Source organism: Ostrinia nubilalis, chromosome 19 (assembly GCF_963855985.1).
Source record: "Ostrinia nubilalis chromosome 19, ilOstNubi1.1, whole genome shotgun sequence".
Classification (NCBI taxonomy): domain Eukaryota; kingdom Metazoa; phylum Arthropoda; class Insecta; order Lepidoptera; family Crambidae; genus Ostrinia; species Ostrinia nubilalis.
The window spans coordinates 3,351,972-3,362,460 of NC_087106.1; positions in this window are offsets into that span (position 1 = coordinate 3,351,972).

Below are 10,489 nucleotides of genomic sequence, written 5' to 3' on the forward strand. Positions count from 1 at the left end.
TGTACCAAGTATGTATCAATAAAATAATACCACGTTATATGAGGTTGATACCTTACTACCGGAGATCGTACCTGATTTTCACTTTAGACTATCTTTATCTCTTAGCTCTATTGCTATTTCATCCCCGCATTCACTACCTCCGCACTATCGCGCTCTCTGTCGCACGCGCTGCGCGTGCCCTGATTGGCTCGTGCGTTTCGTTACATTCATCGCTAATCCAAGTACCCTAATGAACCCTTAACAACGGGCTTAGGTAAAATTATTTAGTTCACGTTGATTCGTCAGAGAAAAGCAATCATGTCAGCATCCAAGGTTAATTGTGTAGAATTACCGAAGGAGAAGATTAGTGGCGATGGATATATTACAGAAGGTGCTTCTTAAGTTACCGCCGTATCTTCAGTAGTAGCTGTTCCGGCTCGCCCAGATGACGGAAAGCTAATTGGCTTCAGCCAACGAGTTCATTTCAAGTGTTTATTATTTAATACAAAAAATTAATACTTCTATTATTGTTTGGCTGGCATACATTTAGTATGGAGGCTGAAAACATTAAATTTTCGGATAGATCCAGTTAATTCTGTAACCTAATATTTGTACCGTTGGATAGGGCTTGACAAGGACTTTCAGGATTAGTAATCAGTTTTTCGATATCTTGTATAGTTTGGAAATAATCGAATGAGATCACTTATCGTTTCCACCCTGTATATAAAGCAAGAATCATCCTAGATGAGTCTAATCTGCCAAGATACCTATGGGGATACACTGTATTAACATCAACATTTCTCATAAACAGATCTCCATGCTCAGCTATAAACAACAAAGTAGGTACCTGCAAAGATAAGAAACAGAGAATATCAAATGAATAAAATAAAAATATTTGGATGTAAAGCATGGGCACGTATAATACCACAATCAAATAAATTTGATAATAGAGCTACTCCTACAAGAATGATTGGTTATGCGCCAAATGCATATTTATTGTGGAATCCTGAAACAGACGAAGTTACAGTATTAAGGAGATTTGATGAGACAAATATAAGCCAAGGAATAAAATCGACCAGCAAATCAAGCACAAAATGATCCAGGCCAGTACCTTTTAACTACAAAACTTAACTAGTTTAAAACTATTTAATGTACAAATGGCCCCATGGTCCTCTTACAATTTTCATTTTTTTTGCGAAAGGTACCACGATTAAAAATCATTAAGAGAGAGTAGTAGTATTTTAAATTGTTCTAAGCTTAAAAATTGGATACTCTGCGAAATCACCATGCATAGTCATTACTTGAATCAGGGCCACAGATTTTAGAAGATGCCGCACTTGAATGCATGACGAAGATGTATAAGTGCATATTGTGATGGGTACAACTTTTATATTAATCAATTTCCGCAATTTTTAGCAATTGAACTTAATTCTCCAAACCTCGAAAAAAGCTTAAAACGCGACTTCCAAATTTTCTCCACAAAAAATTACTTTTTTCAATAAAACTTTCACTAATCCATGTGTCATTGAGTTCTTGGAACACAAAAGAAACTATAACCCTATAGTGAAGAGTCAGAATGGTTCATACGATAATTTAGAAGTAAAAATAGAAAAACAAAATAGTAATAATACTACAGTACTCACTGCGTTATCTATTCAATAAATTAAAAACTGGTAAATTCATTCATTAGTTTTAAGAAATAGCATATCGAATAGTTTGCCTCGGTGTCCGCTGCGTCGCCGTTCCGCTTTCAAAACGCTTGCAACGTGGTAAGGCTCTGAAGGTCAGAGGAGGAATACATAGCAATTGGGTGTTTAAAGTCAAGAAAACTGAAGGTACAGAGATCTATAAAGCAAGACTGGTGGCTAGAGGTTTTAAACTAGAAAACACCCCACAGGTTCACCCTTATCTTATCAGTTGCTTATCAGAAGTGGACCTAGGTACCATAAATTGCATCCTTTGTTTCGTCGTTACCATGGATACCACTGAGACCAAGAGCTTCCTCGTTGTGGATAAAAAAAACGTCAGGAGATATGTCAAAGGCCGCATATCACTTGTGAAAAATGAGCTGGGGGACATTTTCCGCGTTAAATCCACCGCCATGTTGGATGTTGCCGCCGAACGAATTAGTAGTCTTTTTATGAGATCAGAGGACGTCAATCTCAATTTGGAATCGATGGATACTTCGGAGACCACCGAGGCATCGAAAATTGAATCATTGTAAATCATTTGTAGTTTGTTTTAATAGCCACTTGAACGTCTGTGGGTACTATAGTGCCATTTTTTTTTACCGTAAACCGTCAGGGGCTCTACAGTGCCCACGACGATGCGCGCTCTACTGAGTCTATATTTATAAATTTTACGACTTTTAGTTAAGTGACCCTTTGGATAGGCTTCATCGCCCACCAAAACATATGGTATATTTATACCACCCGAAGTTAAGGGTTCTTCATCAGGAAATTGTAATTCATTAGTTAACATTTTCCTTCCCAAGACACTGTCTGCAAATATTCCACCATCACTAAATCGTCCTTTTGAGCCAACATCTATTATTCTGAACTTACGTGTAGCGTCAGCTACCGCTAGCGGCACAATAGAAAATGTGTGTTTGTAATTATAATAATCAGACCCTGAATTAGGTGGCACTCTAATAATAACGTGTTTACCATCTATATCACCGCAGCAATGGACAAACTGGCACGTTTCTTTAAAAACTGAAGCAATATCCTTCCATTCTTCTTTTGTAGGTTCTGCGAGAACTTTAGGCTGAAGGTGCTTCCACAAAGAATCACACATTTCTTTCACTATATTGGACACAGTAGATTCTCCAATTCTATAACTGAAGCCAATGGTCCTAAATGAATCCCCAGTTGAAAGATACCATAAATTTAATTAATGGTTATTTTGTTTGTTTCAATGGCAGAGATAAAAAAAATTATGGAAGAAACTAAGAGACGGGCACCGTCAAGTGTTAAATGCTAAAAAAAAACTACGGGACAAGCAACGGATTCTAAATCAAAATGGAAATAGGTACGAACATTTGATGGAGTTTTAAATTCCATACACAAAAAATAGATATCGACTCTTCACGTACCACACGTAAAAATGATGTGGGACTTAATATTAGAAAGTGCACTCTTAAAGTTCCTCCGGGCCACTCACCCGGAGGTTCTCTCTGGGTTTAAAGCCCACATACGGGCAAAGTCCCTCGCAAGCTGGAGCGTATGAGGAGCCTGCTTCCCCGTCATGTCCCGAGGACGCCCAGTGCGATCCTAACTCGGCCCCGCTACCAATTCCGCTCACGAACGAGCACTCTATTGTCATAGAGCACCAATCCCATGCCCCCAGTAGGGACATTGTAACACTTTTTTTTCTTGGCGAGGTTAAATACTCACCGATTTCCACAAACAAACATTCCAACTGACCGTAAGGTCACATATTTCAACGTGTACAGTATTTCCTTTGTCACTTGATTGTGTCGTTGTTAGAGATTCACTGAATTTAGATCAACTTTTATTAAAAATTAATTACATTGTTTTGGTAAACAGAGCAATAAATAACCTCACTTTTCGAATGTCTCCGTTTGACAGATCAATGCGTTACGTTTCATTCTTTTAGTAAAGAAGAAGTGTATAACGAAATTAAATACTCAACACAAAATTTTTATAAAACTTAACATTTAGGCTCTTTAATTTAAATTCTAGCTATTTCTAGTACTTTCCTCAATGTTTATATTAAAATAACATTGTAATGTACTCGTATCTTGATTGATCATGGATTCGGAACGTTCTAGAAATTTGACATATTCTGAGTGAAACGAAACGCGCGGGAGACGGTCCGAATACTGCTAGTGGAGTTTCTTGTATTTCTAAAAGTTTAATAAATTAATTAAATTTAAATCAGTGGAGCAGTTTTGTGAGTCCTCATATCGAAATTATTCAATAAGAGGCTGGTTGACTCAAATAGAACTTATTGGAAATAAAAATAAAAAATGAAGAAACATTTTTATTGTTTGTTGTTGTTGGGTTTGATTCGGACCTCGAGTCACAGGTGATGACTGACGACTTTTTGAGTGTCCCTTTTGCTTTGCTGGCCGTGCTCGCGAATGGAAGTTCTGGTGTACGTGGTGTCATAGTGTCCCGATTCCAAGAGGTCTGAACCGTGCCATTCCCAAATAAACGGGCAGGGCACGCATCGTCATCCTCAGCGAAAAAAGGGAATTCTGGAATAAATCCGAAAGCCCCGTAATTTTGCGGACCCACTGCCACGTGCTACACTTGGACCCACACTTGATCGAGATTGTGTGTGGTTGGGCAGTGCTCGGTGGCGAGCCTCTGCGCTGTCTGCTGTTGCTGTCTGTTGTTGCTGTCTGTTGTTGCTGATGTTGCCTCCATAGCAGGAGGTGTATGGTACCGGCTGTCCTGTTTCGATGGCTCCTACGTATACTGGCGTAAGTGAAAAAAGTAAATTTTACAGGAGAGCCATTTTAGTGGCCAGAACCATATTTTTGGGTCATATCTTCTGACCTACTAAAACGAATTTAATGAAAATTCACATTTAGCCTTAACATGTAATGCTTTTGCTACTGCTGTTATCAATTTTTATATTTTTCTTATATATTTTGAGATTTTACGCATTGCCCTTTTACGTCGGCATATTTCTATAATTTCATGTATATTGTTCAACGTAAAGAGACTTAAATGACAACGTAAATATAATATTTTAAGCGATTACTCTCTTTATTTATGCATGTAATTATTTTAATTGTTATCATGTGCTATATCAATAATAAATCAGTTAGAAAAAGTCGTTTAATGTACCGTTTTACGTTTTAACGCAAATACGCCCATATACTGTGCTCGAGATTTAGTTAGGTCTTTTAACATAATGTGTCATATTTTTTAAAAATATAAATAACTTGAAAAAATCGAATTGCCTAAGGCGGGAATTGAACCAAAAATGCCTTAGGCAGTTCGATTTTTTCAAGTTATTTATAATTTTCAAATTAGTTTGAGTTGCGACTCTTAACGCTAAAAATTAAATAACTATATAATGTGTCATAATTTATAAATAAAACAATTTGCTAAATATTTTCATGGCTTTATTTAAGATTTGGATTATAAAAAATATATGTTTATGTAAGCAACTACTCGTATAAATTGACGAATCGTATGATTGGGCTTTATACGTGGCGTAGTTTTGCACATACGCCTATTTGCCTAAAATTTTATTTTGTATCTAATGGAAAAAAAATTTTTTTTTCTTACTGATGTTATAGATTAGAGCAAAGTGAAACCATTGCTTAAATAATTGGAAAAAGGCGTAAGCGGCAGTTTCGCCCTTATACGTAGGAGCCATCGGTTTGGCACCGGCTGTCCCGCAGTGCCAGACGCTTGCTGCGCCCGACGGGTGCGGAGGGGGTTGAGCCGAGTGGTGGATAGTAGCGCGCTAATCTTAAGTATTTTTAATCTGTACCAACCAAACGGCCCAACGACCCATCCCTTCTTTTTTATTTAGTTTTTATTGTCTCACCCGCAATAAATTGTTGTCAATTCAAATATCTATTTTTTATTTTGCTCCGGCAAATTTTTTATTTACAACATGGAGTGCGATTTTCCCGTCTCGGACGCCGACGAGGATGGTTTCACCACCGTCAGTCGTTCAAAGAGGACCCGCAAATCCGCGGCCTCTCCCCCTCCTTCCCCCCCTGCGAAGGCGCTGAAGGCCAACTCGGGCCTCTCTCAGCCCTCCGGCTCGCAGTCGAGCACCAGGCGGACTGCCAGAGTCCCCCCAGTCTTTGTCCAGGACAAGGCGTCCTGGAACAAGATTTTCGGCGCGCTCAAGGAGCGCCACATAAACTTCTCGCACGCTAAGTCGTGCAATTTAGGCATTAACCTTGTCTTTGTCCACCTCGGACGAGCATCGAGCCCTAACACGCTTCCTAGATGAAAACCGTATCGGTTACAATACTTTCCCCCGCGAGGAGGAAAGGGAGCTGCGGGTTGTTATCCGTGGCATTCCCAAGGAGCTAGACTCTGCCTCCATCTTGGCCGACCTTAAGGCCCAAAATTTCCCCGTCAAACAGGTTCATCGTCTGTACAGGACTCGTACACGTGAACCATTTGACCTTGTCCAAGTAGTCTTGGACTATTCCAACGAAGCGAAATCGATTTTCAATTTGAAATCGGTTTGCTTCATCTCCGGGCTCAAAGTTGAGCCACCCCGAAAGCGCGGCGCTCCCAGCCAATGCCACCGCTGCCAACATTACGGTCACGCTGCCCGTAATTGTCACGCCCGTCCTAGGTGCGTCAAGTGCCTAGGCGATCACGGCACAGCCGACTGTGTCCGTGACAAGGCCACAGCCACCGAACTACCGAGCTGCATACTGTGTGGTAGCCAGGGTCATCCTGCGAATTGTCGCGGTTGTCCCCGGGCCCCACGCACTCAGCCGCATGCCCCCATCCCCTCTGCCCCCAGGCAGATCAATGCTACTCGCAACTTTGCGTAGCAAGTGAGGCTCCTAGCCTCCGCCCCAACAGGCCCAATGCTTGGGCTAGGCCTCTGGTCTACACCCAGGCTGGCAGCCTTACTCCCGCACCCGCCCAAACAGCTGTGGCCCCACCCGCGCTCCAGCATGCTCCTCAACCCCACCCAGCCCTTAAGGCTACGCCAAAGGCACCTACCCATCAGGCGCCTAACCCAAGTTCCCCTGCCCCTAAGGCACCAGCCCACAAAGTCCCGGCCCCTCAGGCCCCTTCACCTTCACCTGCGGCTGTCATTAAATTGGTCAGAGACTTCTTTGGCCAACGCCACTTCCTGAACCATTCGCCTAATTGTGACTGCGCGTTGGAGCGCCAAGATGACGTAACTCCGATCCGATTCCGATGTTTGACGAATTTTTTGGAGACGGCACTTTCAAATGTAGCTGGTGTGGTGATATTGGGAGTGATAACAAAATTACTAATGTTGTTCCACTAATTTATGCCATAGTCTTGGACAAAAAAAAGAGACAACGTCACAATGCTTCGTATAATCAAAGCGCAAATGCCAAAATGAGAGCCTCTTAAAAGTACCATTGTGACTATGAAACTGCAACAATCAAAGGAATTGCCTGCATTAGAAATAAAGACAACGAGAGGTAGAGACTCAAACCATAAAAATCAGGAAAAACGTTTTGACAGTGACAAAATAGACTGTACTTCCGATTCATCATCGTACACTGATTCCATAGAAAGTTCCGAAGTGAATACGGATGATCATACAAACACCTGTTAGAAAATTGGACATCATTCTAAAATTTATTTGGGTATTCCAAAACAATCTTATTTTGTCATTAGTCTCTTGGAAGAAAATGCTAAGTGTCCATTACTCCATAATGATCACACTCAAAAATAATTAAACTGAATGATTCCTACCAAAGTTTGGGAATAGATTTCAATACTAAAGATATGTCGGATTTTTAGAAAAACAGTGGTGTTACTTGCTAACTGCTTAAAGCAGTTAATTTATTTCCCAAAAAATTACGCTGTGAAAGAAAAGTTGCCCCTTCCTTTTCGAAGGAGATATAATAAGACAATAAGTTAAATAAGTATTATTGACTGCTTCGAGATTAGAATAGAAAAGCCTGAAACACTCTACAGTCTATTGGTGTAGTCTACAAAAATCATTGATGTGCTCGCAAATACTCGCAATATAAAGGCTGCAATACTATCAAGTATTTATATTTCTTAAAGCAATCCATGACATTACTTTTGTGCTTAGCTTGTGGCACCATTTTTAAATTAAATAAGGCGAAATATCTCGCTTCAGATATAGATGTATGTTCTACAGGTCCGATACGATGTTAACAAAAACATGGCCATCCCATCGTTCTTCTCCCATTGGGTTGTGTGACGTTGTGTCACCCACCCTGGGCTTCTCGTCGTTAATATTCATATAATGCCAGTTGTTAGCGACGCGCCAAAATTTAAATTTGAATTGGTTCCGCTATCCGCCGCCCTGTGGCGCCACGCGCGAGAGGGCGGGGAGGGGAATGAGCGAACGGATTGCCATAGGAATTTTTCAGTCCTTTTTTGCCTGTCACTCAATGTATGTGATTTGTGTGCCAATAAAGTGCAGTTTTGAAAAAGTACGGTTTTCATTTGACATCGCGTCCCCTGACCCTACACAATTAACACCAGTAGTGAAAGGCCAGATAATAAGCAGCAGGTCAAACAGCAGGCGCGACAGTATTGAGGTATGAGGCACGAGTTACACGTAATCAATAACATTTTATTTCGACATAATCAAGTAGACATACCGTACAGTATACGTAAAGAATATCAGCCGCATACATGAAGGGCACTCGGGAATGGAGAAGAGGGAAGATTGAAACCGAAATTAATTAAACGGCTAACCGCTTCTAATGAGAAGAAACTGAAGCAGCTGATGATGCATGAAGAGTTGGGAGACCGTAAGCCATCCCAATTTCTTCGTCACATGAAAGGTCTTGCCGGCGTGGACATCCCAGACGACTTTCTGAAGACCATTTGGATGAGCAGACTACCACAGAAGCGCGCGCGATTGTTTGTGCAAGTATTGAAGTGAGTATGCCACTCATTATACCTTTGTGCATCATATGCTTGCACAATTACTTTAATAACAGTCCCAAAAGAACTGGGATTCTAAGTTTCAGCAGTTTTTAGATCTAAAGCCTCAATAAAATTCTCCATCCAGCTCACTTTTTTCTCTTGTGAGTTTTTGTGCAAGTGCTTATGGTCAGGCGGGAGTAAGGGGACTACTCAAAGATAACGGACTACAAGCTCTTAATTAAGTTCTTCTTTGAGATGATTTCTTTTACAATGAAGACTTGAAAAAAAAATTCAAAGTTGTGTTGAAAAACGCCTTAAAGAGAAATGCTATGAAAGGTTTAATAATTGCTCGCATATTTAAATGTTTTTATTATAGGAACTTCATTAACATTTACAATATAGAGAAGAGGCATTGGCGAAAATTACAAAATGCTTAAAAAACAATAAGAATATGTGTGTGATGTTTAATTGGTAACTCTATATGTGTTATAGAATGCTGTTTGTTTTCCCAACAATAAAATAAATAAATAAAATATAGCTAAGTCAAGTGTAACGTTGCAGGCTTGCAGCTCAGCTGTTTTTTATAAATTGATTTCCTTACTCGATATTCGGATTTTAGATACCACTAACGACATCTATTGGTATGATTAAATTTTGCAATAGATGGCGCTTTTTACTCTGTGGTTTCGTATCCATGAGGAATAGATTCAAATATATTTTAATAAAACATTTCCTAATGTTTTTTTTTTCGATATTTCTATTTTTAAATATAATATTTTTCAGTGCTTTGGAAATTGTTTTACAGTATGGTTTTTGTTAGTATTTACTTTTTTTTAAGCGGCGAAACGAAACGTGACTCGCGACTGTCAGTTGAGCTGTCAAATGACTTTGGATTTTTGGTTGATCGTGCGCAACCGCAATTTTGACTTTTGGGATGAAATCTTGATACAATACCAATCGTGTGATGAAAAGTGCATCTCATCATCATCAAAGTGTAATTTTTTTTAAAATAACACACATGAGAAATTCCCTAATCGTTGTTTTGGATGAGGGTGCTGAAGACTGCAAGTGAAGTACAAATAGCGAATTAGCGAGCAGTCTTCAGGCGAGTTTTTTCATATAAATTATTTATTTTTCTTCATTTCTATTTCTCCTTTTTAAAAGTTCTAATCTCTTCGCATTTCCTCCTTGTCATGAAACCTCTGTATCTGTGTTTGAACGTTTTCCTGTCGAGGAGATGCAAGAGCTTCATCCGGCACTGCGCGCTTGAGGCCGTGGAGGACGCTGCTTGTAGCCTAAAGGTGTGCGAGACCCGTTGGACCCCGGAAGAGAGGAACGTTCAGGGTAACGGCTAATAACAGCATGGCTTCCAAGGTACCCTCTTTTCCATCATTCAAGTAGGAGTCTTTCCGACCTGACATCGCGCAGTTATCTTAATCAGTAGTATTTTAATATTTAGGCTGAGTTAAGAAATTTGTTGTGGCAATAATATTCACCAAACCGAACCTAATTAACGACCCTGAATCCCTTGAGGTTGGCACTATCTATTACATTATTACATTAGTTATATCGTAATTGTTATTTGTATACGATCTTACGAAACTAAATAAATTGTGTCAATTGAGAGGAAGCTGCTTTATTCACATTTTATTTTTTTAATTTCAATTAAAGGAACGGTAATTTTTATAAATTTCTGCAAGCCGGACAACCTCTTTTCACGTGCAGACAATTCACCATCTTCTCAGTCTGCACCGGTGGCGGTTCAATCCGGTCACCAAGCCGCCAGGAAAAAATCCTTTCTTGCAATATACAAAAGTTTTTTACACTACCGGGCACTAAAACGCTGCAAAGGATTTTGAAAAATATACACCAATGGAGCCTATTATAAATCAAAATATAACTAATATATTGGGAGGCAAAAGCCACAGGACAATAAATAT